This window comes from Hylobates moloch, unplaced genomic scaffold (assembly GCF_009828535.3).
Source record: "Hylobates moloch isolate HMO894 unplaced genomic scaffold, HMol_V3 SCAFFOLD_5, whole genome shotgun sequence".
Lineage (NCBI taxonomy): Eukaryota > Metazoa > Chordata > Mammalia > Primates > Hylobatidae > Hylobates > Hylobates moloch.
Window position 1 is genome coordinate 121,350,098 of NW_026652280.1, and position 21,336 is coordinate 121,371,433.

The following is a 21,336-nucleotide window of genomic DNA, read 5'->3' on the forward strand; positions in this document are numbered from 1 at the left end:
CTAAATTTCTAGGGAACATGTGCGACTTCAGTTAGGGAATCTCTGATGCAGTAAGCAGAATAAGTGAGGATGGTTTAGGACATAGAGAAATTCTACTGCCTGTCGTTATTCTCCACTGGTTCAGAACAGAAGAAATCTGTTAGAAGCCACAGAGAAAAATTGAAGTACTAAATTTCATTTGGTTTTAAAGTTGGAAGTAAAAATAAAGTGTTAGTCATTCAGAGAGGAAGATGATATAGAATCCAGAGTGGTCAAACACACACACACACACACACACACACAGAGACACACAATACTTGGGAGACTACTAAGGCTAATGGAGATGAAAACAATTAGGCACTGATAAAATAATATATTTTTTTCAAATTTGTAGAGATATACAATTCCAAGGGTTCTAAGATTGAAAAAAAATTTGTTTTATTCATATGTAGTCAAATTAAATGACTGGCTTAAAAAAGTTTATTTGATACAATATATTCCCCAGATATGTGGATAACAGAAATAACTAAAAAAAATTTATAATATGTTATATATATACATATATATGGTGTTACATATACATATATATAAGATGTTATATATATATGGTGTTATATATACATATATGTTATATATATAAGATGTTATATATATAAGATGTTATATATACATATATATAAGATGTTTTATATATATATAAGATGTTATATGTAGTTATATATAGCAGCTACACATACTACGTGGCTATTGAGCTCTTTTGAAATGCAGTTAGTCCAACTGAGACATAGCTAAGTGTAAAATACACATTCAATTTTAAAGACATTCCAAAAGAAAGAATATTTTAAAAACTCAATAATTTTAAATATCTGTTACATGTTGAAATAATTTTGATTACGTTGGGTTAAACAAAATGTTAAAATTAGCTTCATCTTTTTAACTTTACTTTTTATGTGAATACTACTAAAGTTAAAATTAAATATATGGACCTCATTATATTTCCACTGGATAGCCCAGCTCTGGAGGATAAAACGTATATTCTGATATCAATTATAATTTCCTTTTCACTTGGGAATTTTTTTTCTTTTTTTTATTTTATGTCTATTTTTTTTTTTTTTTTTTAGACGGAGTCTCACTCTGTGGCCCAGGCTGGAGTGCACTGGCACGATCTCAGCTCACTGCAAGCTCCGCCTCCTGGGTTCACGCCATTCTCCTGCCTCAGCCTCCTGAGTAGCTGGGACTACAGGTGCCCACCACCAGGCCCAGCTAATTTTTTTTTCTTTTTTTTTTTTTTTTCTTGGTAGAGATGGGGTTTCACCGTGTTGGCCAAGATGGTCTCGATCTCCTGACCTCATGAGCCACCCACCTCAGCCTCCCCAAGTGCTGGGATTACAGGCGTGAGCCACCGAGTCCAGCCTCCCTTGGGAATTTAAAGTAATATAAACATTATACCTAAGAAGATAGATTTGATGTGTGATTGTTCAATTCTGTCTTTCTAACCTGAAAAATATTTTCTTCAATCTTTCCTGCATTTACATTCAATTTAAAACTTCATTATGTTCTCTGTGAAATAGATGAAAAGGATTTTCTTTCTTTACATGAGTTCTTTTAAAGTTTCTACTGGAAGTAGAAGCTGAAATCCTACTCCTAATTTCCCACATTAGGAATACTCTGAAATGTTTAGACAATAATAGTGAAATTCCCCTTGTTAGATGAAACTTAGAAAGTCTTCTATTTACTATTCCTACAATCATTGTTACCATCAACACTAGCAATACTATCATTATTAATGTTTGCTATGTACGAAATAGTTTTCTGTTGCTGTTTTTGAGATGTGGTCTCACTGGGTTGCCCAGGCTGGAATGTGGTGGTGTGATCATGGCTCATTGCAGCTTCAAGCTCTCTGACTCATGTGATTCTCCTGCTTCAGCCTCCCAAGTAGCTGGTACTACAGGGGTGTGCTTCCACATCTGGTTAATTTTTGTATTTTTTGTAGTGACAGGATTTCATCATGTTGCCCAGGCTGATTTTGAACTCTTGGGCTCAAGCAGTCTGTCCGCCTCAGCCTCTCAAAGTGTCGGGATTTTAGGCGTGAGCCACAAGGCCTGACCTCTATCAAATATGAAGAATTTATTGTGCTAAATACTTTAGGTCCATTATCTCCCAAGAATACTATAGACTATTAGTCCTGTTTTACGGAAAAATAAAAAGACAGCTTGAAGAACGTTAAGTAATTTGTCCAAGGTTAGTAACCAGTAAGTAATATGGACAAGATCTGTCCATAAAACCTGTGTCTTTAGTGTCTTAAACAACTAATATCACTGTGGCAACAAAAATATCTGTGATACCAAACTCTACCTTTTGAGACTAAATAATCCAATTATCAATTGTAATTCTATTTCTATTATTAATGCATTATCTCACATATAAAACAATGTTATATTTTAAATCTACTGTTCTATAGAATATTATTCTACTTGTTTACAATATATTTATGTAACTCTCCTGCTTAATTCACTTATGCATACCAGCAGTTTATTTTGAAGGAAGTGTTAGTAGCATCATGTTGGATACACAATTCTTGATGTACCAAGAACGGGATATTTGCCATTACAGTTTCCACTAAATTCCAACAGTGCCTCCCATTTACTGTGAAAACCAAAAATTCTTCCATGAATTTCTAAATACCCTGGTGAAGGTGAAGTAAGAAACAGGATATGTCTATGGCTGATTACCTTTGAGCATCTGTTCAAATGTTCATATTTAACTAAAGCCTTATATTCACAGCCTCAGGTTGTAGCTTAACACACATGCAGGTGTATTCTTAGCTAACTTTCTCAATTTCTATTTTGCAAAGTAATGTAAATCAGGTCCTCCTGAAAACCTCCATTTATATTTTTAGCTATTTATTTGTTGTACTTTTTTGTTTTAAGACAATTAAAAACTTACAAAAGTATGTAAGAAAAAGATATTTCCATTTTTTTTTTTCTGAACTATTTGTGGGTAAGTGGTCAACATAATGCCTCATTGACCATGAATATTTAAGTATGGACTTCCTACATATGAGGTCACTATCTTACAAAGCCACAGCACCACTCTCAAAATAATTATAATTACAAATGACAGAAATTTTATTTTATTTTGTTTTTAAAAATTATTTTAGATTCAGGGAGTACATGTGCAAGTTTTTTACATAGGTATATTGCCTAATTTTGGAGTGAGGGCTTCGATTGAACCCATCACTCAAATAGTAATCATTGTGCCCAATAAGTAGTTTTTTAACCCTTCCCCTCCCCCTCCCTCCTGCCTCCCTTTGGAGTCCCCATTATCTATTGTTTCACCTCTATGTGCATGTACACCCATTTTTTAACTCCTACTTAATAAGTGAGAACAGGCAGTATTTGATTTACAGATTTTATTTTCTAAAAACAACTGCAACTCAATCTCTCTTCTGTCTTGCATGCTCTTATTACAAAGTGAGTTTCATCCTCCTGCTATCAAATGTGTGGTTTTGACCTGGAAAAGGAAAGGTGAGAAGGTCTTTATTTCCTGTTCTTGAATCTGGGAAGGCTCTAAGACTTATGAGGCTAATGCATAAATAGTCATAGAATTTTAGCTGATTCTCCTAATACACTCGCTATTGAGATGCAGTCACCATGCTGTGAGGAAGCCCACGTAACAATGTGGAGATTCTGAAGTGAGTTCTGGGTTCTAAGCCAACAGCCTAAATACTTTAGGTCTATTATTTAGGTCCAAGTTCAACCACTAGACCTGTACTTCACAAGCCTTCAGAGGATTTCTGCTTTCAGCCAGCAAGCCTTTTCAGTTGAAGCCCCCAGTATCATGGAACAGAATCAGATTATTTCCACAGAGTCCTTTTCAAGTTCTTAACCCACAGGATTTATGAGCATTATGAAGTCATTATTGCTTTCTGCCACTAGGCTGAGAGTGACCACATATACAGAAATAGAAAACTATTAATAGAAAAATATATTGCAAACATCTAATCCTCAAACTCCATTCAAGTTTTGCCAACTACCCTCCATCCTATCAAATATTCCTTATACCAAAAAGATTCAGTTCAGAAATAAGTATGGCATTTACTTGTTAACCTCTTTTGATCTGGAATAGCTCCTCACACTGTCTTTCATGACTTTAATGCTTTGGGAGACTACAGGTCAGTTATTATACAAAATGTCATTATATTTAGATTTGCCTAAATTTTTTTTTATTACATTCAGACTAGGCATCTTTGTAAGGAATACTACAGGAGTGATGCTGTGTTCCCAAACATTCCTATCGCTGGAGGCACAAATTCTACTTGTTCTCTTACTTGGTAATATTCACTTTAATGCTTAATGAAAGTGGTGTTTGATAGGCTTCTCAACTCATTTTTTAAATCTTGTAATTAGTAAGTGTTAGTGGGGAGATATTTTGAGACTAGGTCAATGTCCCATTTCTTACAAAAGATTTATTTGTTACCTTTTCACATAAGTATAGACTCAAGGATTCTTGCTTTATTCTATGCCATAATTCATTACTCTGTATTTATTTTGATATCCAAACTGTCCCAGATTTAATGAAATGTAATCCCATTTAAGCTAGGTCCTGTGCCCTTTTGATACCTACCTATGATTCTTTAAAACAGTATTCTTTATATCTGAAAAATAAAGGAATTTCTACTTTCTGGCTTAATATAATAAGATGTTTAGGCTCATCTGAAATTTTCCTGCCATCGCCTTGGAATCAACCATTTCTTCAGGGAGTCCTAGTTTCTTTTAGAGGTAAGTACTGTTTACAAGGCAATGTCTGATCAGTAGGTGTATTTGTGTATTATGCTAAGTCACATGATAGTCTCTTTCCTGGCTTAGGCAGTTTCAGTGCCCTATACCTGGCCCCTAACTCATTTCTCTAAAGCTAAAAAAATAGATGTGTCTATTTGGTATTTACTTTTTCTCTCCTAGTAAATAAATAGTTTTGTAATAAGTTAACTTTTATAACATTTTCTCCCTATTCTGTTATTGGAAGAGAAATATGCTCTTTTTTATTAATTTAAAGATTGTGTATAATTTTGTCTGGGCCAAACATGCACACACACGTAAATGCACACACACACATTTTATGCCATGGATCATTTCACTGGAAAACTAAAGTGGTATCTTTGGTTAACATTCTGAAAATTGAAATCCCATGAGAGTTAATTGTGCAAAACTGTTTTATGTGATAATTGACTATGTAAAACCTGAATTACAACAGTATAGAATGGCTTGGAATTTTATTTAGATAGTCTTCAGTGTCAAATAAGAGAGAATTAGATTTATTCAGTGGAATGTTAATTTTCATATAAATGCAAGTTCTTAACTAAGCCATGTTTTCTAACACATTCAGGATAGGGTTATGAATACATATAAACCTTGGTGAAAATTATTTAAATAGTCAAAGATTTATTTTGAGGAGAATTTGGTGTCAAAAATAGTGTAAGGTATTAGGGATACATATATTTAAGACATACTTCCTATATCAAGGAATTTACTGTCTAGTGGGGAAAGTAGCTATATAAACAAATATAACATGGTGCAAAGAGGGTCTAGGGGCAACAAATTCCAACTTCATCCCCTTAGGGTTTCAGCTGGATCTGAGAATTAAATTGACATTATATAGATTAACAAGACAAAAGTGTAATACAAATTTTACAGGGCGTGGAAGCTCTCATAAGTAAATAAAAACCCAAAGAAGCAGTTAGGGCCGGGCGTGGTGGCTCACGCTTGTAATTCCAGCACTTTGGGAGGCCGAGGTGGGTGGATCACGAGGTCAGGAGATCGAGACCACGGTGAAACCCTGTCTCTACTAAAAACACAAAAAAATTAGCCTGGCGTGGTGGCGGGCGCCTGTAGTCCCAGCTACTCGGAGAGGCTGAGGCAGGAGAATGGCATGAACTCGGGAGGCGGAGCTTGCAGTGAGCAGAGATTGCACCACTGCACTCCAGCCTGGGCGACAGAGCGAGACTCCCTCTCTCTAAAAAAAAAAAAAAAAAAAAAAAGATGCAGTTAGGGTCAGTTACTTAAACACTGAATTGGACAAAGAATAGTTAGTTGTGAAGAAGCAACTAAATCATGTGGAAGTCTTAAAAGACAAGAGCTATTTTAACAAGATCTTTACATAGTTTTTAGTTTTGACTTCTCATCCTTGAATATAAAAATTTTGCATCTTCCTGGTAAAGGGAGGGCGTCTTTCATATGGGAATTTTATCTTCTGCTTTTGAGAGACAGCACAGAGGTCAAAGTGATCTTTTGTACGTATTGTTTTTAAACCACTTTAAACTTAAATAGCCAATATGCCAGAATAGCATATTTTAACCTCTTCAAGGTCAACAGAGTGATAAGCGCATAGTGGATTAATGCACAGAAGAGGCTTCTCTATGAGTGAGTTGGAAAGGCATTTGGTAGGATAGGATTCCCATTTTGCTCCTTGAACCAGACCAAGCAAGGTGAAATACTCTACAGAACATACTACTGCAAGCAACTATTATGAGAGTTTTTTTTTATTGTTGTTGTTGTTTTGTTTTGCTTTGTTTTTAACCTAATGGAACTGATATCAACACAGCCAAGCTGGGGAACCAGAAATATTTTTAAGAGCAGATAAGTTTATAGCAAGAAGAGTAATATCAGTGTCTTAGCTAGTTTCTGAGAAGATGTTTCCTTATATTCAAAATCAGAGCTTTTTAATTTTTTTCAAATCACTACTGTGAATAAAACAGAGAGAAAGCAAAAATGATATAATTTTGTTAGCCTTAAAACAGGCTATGCTACAATATCTTACTCTTCTACTAATCTGATACTTCAGATTGATTTACCTTAAATCTTCTTACTTTAAATCTTCAGATGGACCTTAAATCTTCAGGATGATTTAAGGTCAATTTACTTGCATTTTTACACTAGCAGAGTATATGACATATTGTATTAATAAAAAATGTTAAATTTATCATGCTGACTCTCTACACTTATGGGAATAAGGTGAAGAATTATAATTAACCACTTTTCTATTTTTCCACTTGGGCTTTTAAAAAATGTACATTTTTTTCTTCAAACTATTTATAAATTACTCATAGCCCTAATTTCATATTTATCTCTCATTCAGGAGTGTTGGCCATATTTACACTGATTATGTTTTACTGAATTCTGAGATGTTAGGAAGCCATAATATCTTCTACATTGTGTTATTTAAGTCACAAATTTAAATGTCAGTAGAGTGAAGGCTGCAGATAACTATTTTTTAAAAAATAGCTTTTGTTGTTTCATTATATTCACTCCTAGGACAGACACTGTGGGATAAATGCACTGTAAATATTTATATTACTTTATAAGAATGGAGATCACAGACTAAATCCCTATATATTGCTCTAAATATTTACCCTCCTGTATTAGTAAAGTTACTCAAGGGCGTGGCCAATCGTTCTTAGTGTTCACAAACAATAAGAAGGGTTGCAAAATTCAGAGAAGTAAACATTTCATTTTTACAATGGGAGAATGCATAAGAAGTAAAGAAACTGAGTGTCTTATCAAGATTGTCTCATATACATATAATTAATTATATATTAGTAAACATATCTTATATAAGTATAAAACATAGATGATAGATGATAGATAGATAGATAGATGATAGATAGATAGATACCCACACTTTAAAATGGCAAGTCCCTGAGGATATACATCAGTTTTAATTCTTGCTGGTGGTAAACAATGTGGTAAAATGGAAAGTGAGAATAAAGTCCTTATATAAATGAGAGCAGACAGATCTAAGTCACTCTCAGAAGGTAGCACTTACTCCACGGAATATCCTAGTAGTAATGATAAATACTTTTTTCTTCTTCTTTTAATCAGATAGCTGATTAACATTGAAACACAAAGTCTCATTCTCTTTAATTATAATATTTTACCTTTCCTGGTCCTTTTGTTATTTTCCGTATACAGTACTACTCCTTTAATAAGAAAGTTTTCCATTCTTAATCCACTGATATATTTTTTCCCAATCTGCTTAGTCCCATTAATTTTTACTTCCTTTCCTGTTTACAGTAATCATTATAGACTATTACTTCAAATGCTTCTTCATATTAATAGTCTATAATTTTGATAAATCAGTATAAAGCTGATCATTAACATAAATATGTGGGAGAAAAGTTTAGTTTCTGAAGACTCTTCACTTTAAAATATAAACTGATATCATTTCTTTTTGATATATACTCAGTAGTGGCATTGTTAGATTATGTGGTAGTTATATTTTTAGTTTTCTGAGGCCCTCTGTACTGTTTTCCATTATAGCTATACTAATTTACATTCCCACCAATAGTGTAATAGGGGCCCCTTTTCTCCATATTCTGCCCCAAACTTGACATTTCTTGACATTTCTACCTTAGTCAACCTGAAGACCAATTATAAGTTGGCCAAGATGTTTAATTACAAAGATTAGAATTATCATTTGTATCTGCTTTTCTATTCACCGGTCCTTTAAAGGCATCAACTTTTTATTCAATTTGTTATGCCCAGCACTGAGCATAACACAAGGAACATATTAGGCCCTCAAGAAATGCTTACGGAATCAACCTTAACTGATAATCAAGTTGTTGTTGGTTCACTCTTCTCCATACATTTTTTTTTTTTTTTTTTACATGGAGTCTCACTCTGTCATCCAGGCTGGAGTGCAGTGGTGTGATGTCGGCTCACTGCAACCTCCGCCTTCTGGGTTCAAGCAATTCTCCTGCCTCAGCCTCCCAAATGGCTGGGATTACAGGCATGTGCCACATGCCCAGCTAATTTTTGTATTTTTAGTAGTTATGAGGTTTCACCACGCTGGCTAGGCTGGTCTCAAACTCCTGGACTCAAGTGATCCGCCCACATCAGCCTCCCAAAGTGCTGGGATTACAGGCGTGAGCCACCTCGCCCAGCTCATGTATCATTTTAAAATCAATATTATATTGACATGAAATTGAGTAAGATAAAATAATACACAGTAAGATATTATCATAGTAAATAATTAAATTTTTATTGTTTTTTTCTCTTCTACCATTGTTATAGTATAGCCACAAATTTCTACTATTTATCTACTATATGGCAGGTCAAGTCTGCATTCTGGGATACAGTGTTGACACAATCTTGAATCAGTGCCTAAGGAGTTCAAAAGTCCGGAGAGGGGATAGAGTATGTGAATAATTCTAACATGATGTTCTACAATCTGAGATGGAAGTACAGAAGCACATAATTCAGTTCTGCAAAGTGAAGTAAAAGATTTCTAAAAGAGAATAACATCTAAAATAGACTGTCTTATTTTTATTCTTGGGGTCTGACAAAATGGCCAGTAATTTAAAAAAATGCCATGTTGAATCTAAAATAATATTTTAACAACATTATTTATATTTAATATGTTACATATAATTTAATATACATTTAATATTTAATATATTGTAATTTCACTCTTGTATCATTTTCCTGTATACTTATTTTGTGTATTTTTAGTAGGGACAAGGTTTCACAGTTAAGTTCAAAATAGTATCTGTCCACTGACTATGAATTTTTAAAATATTTAATATATTTAAGACAATTTGTGAAGTAGGATAGAATTTGAGATTTTTTTAAAAGGACATCTTAAGAAATCATTAGAATAAGATTAACCCAAAAATATCATCATATAGAAATTGTCTTTCAAAAAAGTTAACAGAAATATAAGTATGATGTAATTATTTTGTTAATTTCATCAATAAGGGAACTAATATTGAGAAATAACCCTGCCCTCTAGTGGTGATTAATACATTTTAAAATATACTGAAAACACCAGTTTGCTGTTACAGCAAAGTTCACATTGACATATATTTGAATAGAAACACTGAAACCATGAATTCTGCATTAATAAACAGACATGATTAAACTAAAAGCCTTGAATGTCGTTTAGTAGATTCATCCCCCTAAGAAATTTAGTAAAACAAATCTTCGTAAATGAAAACTGTCACTGCGTTTCTCCTTGTGAATGGTATTACCAATGTTGAATTAGATTCTTTGATGGAGTCCTTTTTCCATTTGAATTTTGATTGGAAATCCACAATGTAGGGAAAAATTTACAAAGTCTCAAACTTGTTTTACTCACCCCCTACCAATTTTCATCACCAATTCTCTCCACTGCCCTGATAAGTCCTCTTCATATACCATTTGTCTCTGCTTAAATATTGGATAAGCCATTTCTCTCTTTTCTGACATAGGACTCGAAGGACCTATACAAAAAACGCAATTTATTGCACTTCATTTGATATTTCTTTTTGAATCCTGAGATCTCTACATGCCTGATTATATGCTAGATATCATCTAAACTATATTTTATCCCATGTGTTTTCCTAAAAGAAGGATAATACTTTTAGACAAACGTAGCATAATTAATTATACAATTTATTCATGAAAGAAACTATACTTACGTACTGACATTTTTTTAAATTCTGCATTTTGTACTATCTGTATTTTAAAACTCAACATCTATTTTTACCTTTGACTGTCATAAAAAATCAGAGGTAGCCTCTAGTTATATAATCGCAACATGAAGAATTGTTAGATATTTTAGAAATAACCAGATCAATCCCTCTACTACAAGAAAGCAAATGTTCAAATGTGTCTACTGACTTAGCCAAGGTTTTGTAGTTGCTTGTTTCACTAAAAGTCAGAGCTAAATGGAAAACATCTTTTAGTTTTGCTTCCAATTTACCTCCGTACCTACAAATATAATATAATATTTCAAAACTGTGTTATATCCATGTCCTCACTCTGAGAATCTCTGAATTCATTACAGTACATATCGAAAGTTAAGGACTTTGAAAGACTGTCCTGGTGGGCTCAGTGTAATCATAATGATCCTTACAAGACAAGGGCAGGAGGGTCAGAATCAGAGAAGGAGATGTGATGACAGAAGCAGGGGTGAGAGTGAAAAAGAGAGGGTATGAGAGCGGGTGTGTGTGTGTGTGTGCGTCTGTGTGTCTGTGTGTATGTGTCTGTGTGTGTGTGTCTGAGAGAGAGAGACAGAGAGAGAGAGAGATTAGGAGACACTGTTCTTTGAAAATGGGGTAATTAATGAACCAAAGAATGCAAGCAGCCACTATGCCTTCTACTGAAATAAAAGTAAGGCAACAGAGTCTCCTCAAGAGCCTCCAGAAGGAACACAGTCCTACCAAATCATTTTAGACTTCTGACATGAAGAACTGTAAAATAATAAATTTGTGTTTTAAAAATAAAATAATAACTTAGGAACTCGTTAAAAATTCAAATTCCCTGGTACTAACCCAGACAGACTAATTCATAGAAACAACGGGAGGGATTCCGAAATCTGCAGTTTAAGAAGCCCTCTAAGTAATGAATGCGAAGCCTGGGTGATATTGACTTACATAAAGTGTTTTCCTCACCCACTGCAGGGAAGATTACTGCAGGAGGTTATTTCTCATTGTGGTTTTGATTTGCATTTTCTTGATAATTAGTTTTATTGAATGCTTTGAATTTACCTGTTGGCCATTTCTGTTTTCTTTGGAAAATGGAAAAATGTCTATTTGGACCCATTGCTCATTTTATGATGGTGTTATCTGGCTTTTTGCTATGGAGGTGTATGAGCTCCTTAAATATTTTCGATATTAACTCCTTATCAGGTATAAGGTTGGCAAATATTTTTCCCATTCCACAAGTTGACTTTCCATTTTGTTGATGGTTTCTTTTGCTGTACACAAATTTTGTGTTCTTTCATCAATATTTTATAATTTTTAGTTCATTGTATTGACTACATTTATTCCTAAGTATTTTATTCTTTTAATGATATTATAAATGGGATTGTTTTCTTAATTCTTGAATAGTTCATTATTAGCTAATAAAATGCAACTATATTTTATATATTGGTTATCCTGCAAATTTACTGGATTTGCTTATAAGTTCTAACAAGTGTTTTTGTGGAGTCTTTTTGGGTTTCTACATATAAAATTATGTCATCTACATACAGAGATAATTTTTCTTCTTCCTTTCTGATGTAGATGCCTTTTATTTATTTATTTCTCTCCTAATTGCTCCGGCTAGAACTTCCAGTACAAAGTTAAGTAGAAGTAGCAAGAGTGGGCGTCCTTGTGTGGTTCCTGATCTTAGAGGAATAGCTTTCTACTTTTCACTTCCGAATATAATGTTAGCTGCGGGTTTGTCATATACGGCCTTTATCGTGTTGAGGTACACTCTTTCTAAACCTAAGTTGTTGAGAGTTTTTACCATAAAAGCATGTTGAATTTATCCAAATATTTTCTGCGTATATTGAAATGATTAGGTAACTTTTGTTGTTCATTCTGTCATTGTGATTTATCATATTTATTGATTTGCATATATTAAATCACCTTTGCATACCAGGGATAAATTTCATTTGATGTTGGCAAATGATTCTGTTAATGTGCTGTTGAATTTGGTTTGCTAGTATTTTGTTGGAGATTTTTCCATCAATGTTCATCAGAAATGTTAGCCTGGAATTTTCTTTTCTTGTAATGTTTTTGTCTGGCTTTGGAGTTAGAGTGATGTTGGACTAATGAGTTTGGAAGTACTCTGTCTTTAATTTTTTGAAAGCGTGTGAGAAGGATTGGTTAATTCTTTTGTAAATGTGTGTTCGAACTTACCAGCTAGCCATCAGGTCCTAGGATTTTCTTTGATACATATTTGATATTACTTATTCAGTTTCCTTACTTAAGGGTCACAGCAGATTTTCTATTTCTTTGTGATTCAGTCTCAGTAGAGATATGTTTTTAGGAATTTATCCATTCTTACAGGCTATCTTACTTGCAGGTACACAATTTTCCTAGCCTCTTATGATCCTTTGTATTTCTATGGTATCAGTTGTAATATCTCCTTTTTATTTGTGATTTTATTTATTCAGTCTTTAGTCTTTTTGTCTTAGTCTGGCTAAAGGTTTGTTGATCTTGTTTATGTATTTTTAAAAATCCATCTTTTAATTTCATTGATATTTTCCATTTTCCCATAGTCTCAATTTTATTTTTTTCTGCTTTGATATTCATTATTTCATTTTGACTACTAACTTAGGGCTTAGTTGTTCCTTCTTCTCTAATTCCTTGAGAAAAAGTAGTGTTAGACTGTGTATTTGTTATTTTTATATAGGTATTTATTGTTATAAATTTATATCTTAGAATTGCTCTCATAAACTCGAACATATTTTGTTTCCATTTATATTTGTCTCAAAGTATTTTTTGTTTTTATTTTTTGATATATCATTTTATCAGGAAATGCTGTCTAACTTACACATATTTGTAAATTTTCCAGGTTCTTCTTGTTATTGATTTCTCATTTCATTTCATACCAGAGTAATAATGATAAGGTATTTAATTTGACTCCAATCTTCTTAAATTTGTTAGGACATATTTTGTAGCCTAATATGTGGTCTATCCTGGAGAATGTTCCATATGCACTTGTGGAGAATGTACGTACTGCTGTTGCTAGATGAAATTTCCTGTATATGTCTGTTGGTCCATTTGGTCAAGGTATACTTTTAGTCCAATGTTTTCTTGTTCAATTTCTTTCCAGATGACTTATGTATTGTTTAAAGTCAGTTATTGAAGTACTCTACTATTGTTTTACTGCTATTTCTCCCTTCACATCTATTAGTATTTGCTTTATTTGCTTAACTGTTTAAATGTTGGGAGCACATATTTTTACAATTGTTATATCTTATTAAAGAGTTGACTTCTATTATTATATAATAACGCTTTTTGTCTTGTTTTACAGTTTTTTAATTTAAAGTACATTTTATCTGATAGAAGTATGGCTCTCTTTGGTTTCTATTTCCATGGCATTTTTTTTCTATCCGTTTACTTTCTGCCCCCATGTGCTCCTAAAGTAATTCTCCTGTAGCGAGAATAGAGTTGGGTCTGACATTTTAAAATTGAGCTACTGGGTTTCTTTTGATTTACATTTGAACTAATCATTGATAGGTAAAGACTGTTTCAATTTTATTAATTGTTTTCTGACTGTTTTGTACATTCTTTGTACCTCTCGCTAGATTATTTTGTGATTTGATCATTTTCTATGGTGGTATGCTTTAATTCCACTCTATAACTTTTATGCATATATTATAGTTTTTTTCTCTGTACTTACTATGAGGCTTACCGAAACAGCTTATACTTTAAGCTGGTAACAACCTAACTTTGATCACATACAATAACTTTACAACTTGCTTCCCCACACATATTTTATATTTTTGATATTATTTACATTTTCATATTGTTTATTCATTAACAAATTATTGGAGTTATAGTTATTTTTAATATTTTTGTTTTTAACCTTTTACTGAAGATATAAGTTATTTTCACACCATTATTATAGTATCAGAGTCTTTAACATTTGAATACATACTTAATTTTACCTGTGTGCCAGTGAGTTTTATGTTTTATATATGTTCATGTTACTAATAGCATCCTTTTAATTCAGCTTGAAGAATTGCCTTTAGTATTTCTTGCAAAACAGGTCTAGTGATGACGAATTCTCTCAGCTTTATCTCTCTCTGGGAAGGTCTTTAGTTTTATTTATTTTTCATGCACAGCTCTGTCCAGTAAATATAGTATTATTAGTTGCATGCTTTTTTTTCCCCCAGAATTTTGAATGTAGCATTCTTCTTTCTCCTGGCCTACAAAGTTTCTTGCTGAAAATTCTACTGACAGCCTTATGGGGAACATAAATATGGGGAACATAAATATATATTTATATATATATATAAAAACTATATATATATAAACTGTATATAAACTATATATATTTATATATAAACATATATATTTATATACATATATAAACATATATATACATATATATAAACATATATAAACTATAATAGATATAACATAATAATATATATGTAATAGTATATAATAATATATAATATGTAATAATATATATAACATATATATAAACTATAATATGTATATAAAAGTTATAGAAAGGAATTAAAACATACCACCATAGAAAATTATCAAATCACAAAATAATCTAGCAAGAGGAACAAAGGATGTACAAAACAGCCAGAAAACAATTAATAAAATTGAAACAGTAAGTCTTTACCTATCAATGATTAGTTTAAATGTAAGTCAAAAGAAAACCAGTAGCTCAATTTTAAAATGTCAGACCCAACTCTATGCTCTCTACAAGAGAATTACTTTAGGAGCACATGGGGGCAGAAAGTAAATGGATAGAAAATAAATTGCATGCAAATAGAAACCAAAGAGAGCTATACTTATATCAGATAAAATATGCTTTGAATAAAAAACTGTAAAAAAAGACAAAAAAGTCGTACGTGAGAAAAAAATCATTCGTTGTTTTCAAGAGTCTCTGTTTATCTTTAGTTTTTGAAAGTGTGCCTATGCTATGTCTTGGTGAAGTTTTCTTGGGGTTGAACTTGTTTGGACCATTGAGATTCATGTACCGGGATGTATGTATCTCTCCTCAGCTTTGGGAAGTTTTCAGCCATTGTTGAAAGCTTTGTCTCTTCTTCTCTTTCTTACCCTATCTCACTCCTATAACACAAATGTTAACTCTCTAGATGGTGTCCCATAAATTCCACAGGCTTGCTTTATTCTCTTACATTCTGTTTTTTTCTTTTTTCTCCTCTGGTGATTGTTGTCAAATACTTGTTTGAATTCACAGAATATTTCAGATTGCTGTTGATGTTGTCTACTGCTTTTTAAATTTTACTCATTGTGTTATTTAGCTCCAGAATTGCTGTTTGCTTCTTTTTAGGATTTCTATTTCTTTCTAAAATTTCTCATTTTTTATGAATTGTTTTTCTGAATTCATTAAGTTGTATATCTGTTGTCATTCACTGAAGTTTATTAAAACAATGATTTTGGGCCAGGTATGATTGCTCATAGACATAATACCAACACTTTGAGATACATAATTATATTTTACATATAATTACATATACAATTCTATTACATATATAAGCACTTTGTTTACATAATTATCATAGGGTTCTCATATACCTACTTTATTAGAACTTTATTTTAAAGATATTGATGGCAGATTTTTAAAAAAATATGCACATTCTCCCCTTTCATGAAAACAAAATGGCAATGTTACCTTATGGAAGAGAGAATGAAGAGAACTTTATGTAAATTACAAGTTTAAAAATAAGAATATAGATAAAAGGTCATAGATTTTTTCAAGTTCAATGAATTAAGAATTCTTTAAAAATATCAACAGTAATATTAAACAATTGCGTCAGTATGTAGCATTTTTATTGTAAAATTTCTATGTAGAAATCCTTTCTATGATCATTACCTAGCTATATTATGAATAACTTCATCTGTAATGTTATAATATATTTATAAAATTCTAATTTATTTAAGTTGATAATTAAAAGGCCATGTCATTAATTTGTATATCAAAATAAATCATTATTTTAAAATTTAGGCTAAGGTAGTAAATGTGGATCTAAAGAAAATTAAAATGTATAGATTTTTTATTTTTAAATCATGTGACAATAATTATGTCTATTTAAAAAATATTTTTTAAAGCTTGAATATTTTGTAAAATAGTATTTTGTTTAGATTTTAAAGTAAAAAATACATTTATTAAGATAATGAACAACTTTACCTTTGAAACCTTCTATGGTCCTGATATGATTTGAATCTGTGTCCCCACCCAAATTCCATTTTGAATTGTAATCTCCAATTTTGGAGGTGGGCCTGGTGGGAGGTAACTCGATGATGGAGGTGGATTTCTCATGAATGATTTAGGACCATCCACTTAGTGCTATCCTCGTGACAGTGAGTGAGTTCTCACGAGATCTCACTGTGTAAAATTGTGTGGCATCTCCCTTATCCCTCTCTTGCTCCTGCTCTGGCCATGTGACATGCCTGCTTCCCCTTCACCTTCCACCATAATTGGAATCTTCCTGAGGCCTCCGCAGAAGCCAAGCAGAGCTGGCATCACAATTCCTGTATAGCTGCAGAACTGTGAGCTAGTTCAACCTCTTTTCTTTGTAAATTATTCAATCTCAAGTATTTCTTTATAGCAATACAAGAATGACCTAATACAGAAAATTGGTACCAAGGAGTGGGGCATTGCTACAATGATATCTGCAAATGTGGAAATGACTTTGAAACTGGGCAACAGATGGAGATTGGAAGAGTTTGGAAGGTTCAGAAGAAGACAGGAAGATGAGGGAAAGTTTGGAACTTCTTAGAGAGTGACTAAATGGTTGTAACCAAAGTGCTGATAGTAATATGGACAGGGAAGTACAGCCTGAGGATGGCTCAGATGAAAATGAGGAACTGGAGCTAAAGGCACATGTGTTATTTCTTAGCAAATAAGTTGGCTGAATTGTGTCTATGACCTAGGGATCTGTGGAGTTTGAACTAGAGACTGATGATTTAGGGTACCTGGTGAAAAAAATTCCTAAGCAGCAAAGTGTTAAGTGTGTGGTGTAGCTGCTTCTAGCAACCTATGCTCAGATGCATGAGCAAAAATTGGTCTAAGTCTGAAACTTACATTTAAAGGGAAAGCAGAGCATAAAAGTTTGGAAAATTTGCAGTCCAGCCATGTGGTAAAAAGGAAAGCCTGTTTTTAGAAGAGCTCAATTAGGCTGTGGAGCAACTACTTGTTAGAGATATTTGCATAACTAAGAGGAGTCCACGTGGTGATAGCCAAAGCAATAAGGAAATGGCCTCAAAGCCATTTCAGAGAGCTCCATGGCATCCCCTCCCACCACAGGCCCAGATGCTTAACAGGGAAGAATGATTTCACGGACCAGGCCCAGGGCCCCACTGCCCTGCACAGTCTTGGGACACTGTTCCTTGCATCCTAGCCACTCCAGCTCTAGTTGTGGCTCAAAGGAGCAAGGTACAACTGGGGCAGCTGCTTCAGAGTATGTAGGCCATAAGCCTTGGTGATTTCCTTTTGGTGTTAAGCTGGAGGGTGCACAGAGTGCAAGAGTTAAGGCTTGGAAACTTCCACCTAGATTTCAGAGGATGTATAGGAAAGCCTGGGTGCCAGGCAGAATCCTGCTGCAAGGGTGGAGCCCTCACACAGATGCTCTACTAGTATAGTGAAGATAGAAAACGTGGCATTGGAGACCCCACACAGAGTCTTCCCTGAGGCACTGTCTAGTGGAGCTACAAGAAGAAAGCCACCACCCTCCAGAACTCAGGATGGTATATTGTATATATTCATTGTATCCACTGATGACTTGCACACTGTGTGCCAAAAAACCAAAGGCATTTAGCTACTACCTGTGAGAGCACCTACAGGGGCTGAACACTGCAAAGCCACAAGGGTAAATCTTCTCAAGGCCTTGGGAGCCCACCCTTTGAACCAGTGTGCACTGGATGCAGCAAGTGGAGTCAAAAGAGATTATTTCAGAGCTTTAAGTTTTAATGAATGTTCTGCTAGGTTTCAGACTTGCATGGGACTGTAGTCCCTTTCTTTTGGCTGATTTATGCCCTTTGAAATGGGAATATTTGCCCAATTCTTGTATCTTCATTGTATCTTGAAAGTATATAACTTTTTAAAAATTATTTTACTGGCTCATAGGTAAAAGGGAGTTGCCTAGTTTCAGAAGAGACTTTGAACTTCAGACATTTAAGTTAATACTGGAATGAATTAGGACTTTGGGAAACTAGTAGGAAGGCATAATTGCATTTTTCAATGTGAGAATATGAGACATAAGAATTGTCAGGGTTGTAATTATTTGATTTGGATCTGTGTCCCCAACGAAATGTCATGTAGAATTGTAATACCCAGTGATGGAAGTGGGTCTGGTGAGAGGTGATTGAATCATGGGGGCTCATTTCTCATGAATGGTTTAGCACCATCCACTTTGTGTTATCCTCGTGATAGTGAGTGGGTTTTTTCAAGATCTCATAGTTTTAAGTTTGTGGTACCTCCCCACTTTGTCTCCTGCTCCTGCTCCCACCATTTGACTCACCTGGTCCCCCTTTGCCTTCTACCATGATTGGAAGCTTCCTGAGGTCTCCCTAGAAGCAGACACCACTATACTTCCTGTACCGCCTACAGAACCATGAGCCAATTAAACCACTTTTCTTTTGAAATTACCCAGTCTCAGATATTTCCTTACAGCAGCCTAATGTAAGAACAGCCTAATACAGGTCCTAAATATGTCTGACATGTATCAGTGTATAAAAAATAACAACATTAAAGAAAAATTAATTGGAATTGTTGTGATTCATACTATACATATGTAATTTAAGAGTATTAATGTGTTATTTTAATATACTCTATTAATCACATATTAATTTTGAAGATGACCTTGCTCATTATTTGGTTAAGTATAATAGATTTCCCCAGATAATATGAGTTATAAATGCTTTCATTTTTGTGCTTCAAAATCACCATAAGAAACTTCATTGTACTCTTCTTCTTTAGCTCTCAATCCAGTATAACATGTAAGTGAATTGCTGTAATTAGAATTGTCTTGTCATTTCATATTTTTGATAAAAATTTAGAATTGGTATTTACACAATCACATCAACAAACCTAATTAACTTCTCTACATACCCTTTACTAATGCAGAGTGAAACATCCAGGAACATGAAATATATTCTGTAAACTCAAAGGTCATAAAGGAAGTGGAATGTTGGATCAGAATAATGCCTAATGATTTAGTGACATTACAGTTTAATCTTCACATGAATACTTTGAGTTAGAGTATGTTGTTCATTAATTGGTTGATTATTTTATTCCAAAATATTTAATTGGCATGGTACTAGCTGCCATAAACTGTTTTAGGTACTAATTATACAGCAATAAACAAAACAATAATACCTGCCCTGATGTAACCTACATTACTATTATTGCTACCACATAAATGAAAAATCAGCTGAGTTTAAAAATTTATTTTGGTTAATGTCACAAAAAAATGTGAGAGCTGAGATTTTAATACAAAGTTCCTTGGCCTCAGAGTGAGTGCTATTATCATATACACAGCAACATATGGCCTCTCACAATAGGCTACCAAGTCATAGATTTGTTAGATCCCCAACACTGAAAATTAATAGTGAATGGAGCTTTCTAGTTTTAAAAATATGTTTCCTAGAGAATTCTATAAAACATTGAAAGAAATCAGGGTAAAAATTCATGAATTAAACTACGTCTCTAAGAAACTCTGTAGCCTGTTCTGTTCCTTTCTATGCCTGATCATTTACTTGAATTATCTTTGAATCTAAAGGGACAACAGCAAAGAATGTTAGAGTATTTAAAATATTTAGACAATAAGTATTGTTCTGTATGTAACTTTGATTATTCCTTAAATTATTTTGGAGCAATCAAGACACCTCAAATACCTTCATTAATCAATTAATTAATCAATATCACTTATATCTGAAGAAAGAGGAAAACTTATGAGTTATAAACATATTCCATGTGTGATTGTGAGGCAATTCAATTTCAACAATTAATTTTCAAATTCTAAACTTTTTTGAATTCAAATAGGCAAGATATTTATTTTAACATTGCAAGAATTTTGATAATTATTTTCATTTAAGTATTTGTTTAATATTTTCCTTGATTAACCATATTTTCCATGAGAGCAGAAACCTTTTCTTCTTGTTCACTGATGTGTCATCATGGCTTATTGCACTTTGTATGTGCTCAGTAAATGACTTAAATAAGCAAAGGGCTGAATGCTCCCAATAGTAACAGATATACAACACTCATCACATTCTTGCCATCAAGCATTATTATTTTATTTATTTATTTATTTAAGCAGACGCAGCCTCACTCTGCCACCCAGGCTGGAGTGCAGTGGTGTGAATTCAGCTCAGCTCACTGCAGCCTCCACCTCCCAGGTTCAAACGATTCTCTGATCTCAGCCTTTCGAGTAGCTGGGACTACAGGTGCGTGCCAACACACCCGTCTAATTTTTTTATTTTTAATAGAGTCATGGTTTTATCATATTCGCCAGGCTTGTCTCAAACTCCTGACCTCAAGAGATCGGCCTGCCTCAGCCTCTCATTGATGGGATTACAGGTGTGAACCACAGCACCTGGTCATCAAGTATTATCAATAATAATACTCAGTAATAATTTAAGTTAATTAGTTAATTTGTCAGGTGGGAGATTAACCTAACTCTTGTTATTATTTGGTTACTGATGAGGATAAACACATTTTTCTTCTGTTTATGTTCTTTTTGTTAAATTCTTCATCTTAAATTGTTCATATGCATTTATATCTATTGAGATTTTACTTTATTTTTATGTTTTAGTTTAATTGATTCTTGTATGTAACAAGCAAATTGGCTACTTATATTTTCTGGGCAGTAAGCTGTCCCTTAATAGAGTATAAGACCTAT

The 21,336-nt window shown here is 33.4% G+C and overlaps 1 long non-coding RNA gene across 1 annotated transcript in view; it reads left to right on the top strand.

Annotated features, from left to right (window-relative positions):
- Window positions 1–3,706: 3,706 nt before the first annotated feature.
- Window positions 3,707–21,336, top strand: part of LOC116468365 (uncharacterized) — a 97,101-nt gene continuing 79,471 nt past the window's right edge. Inside the window, exons 1-3 of the long non-coding RNA XR_004248030.1 lie at window positions 3,707–4,153; window positions 4,681–4,760; window positions 9,048–9,174. This is a non-coding gene — a long non-coding RNA (uncharacterized LOC116468365). The remainder of the gene's footprint in view (window positions 4,154–4,680; window positions 4,761–9,047; window positions 9,175–21,336) is intronic.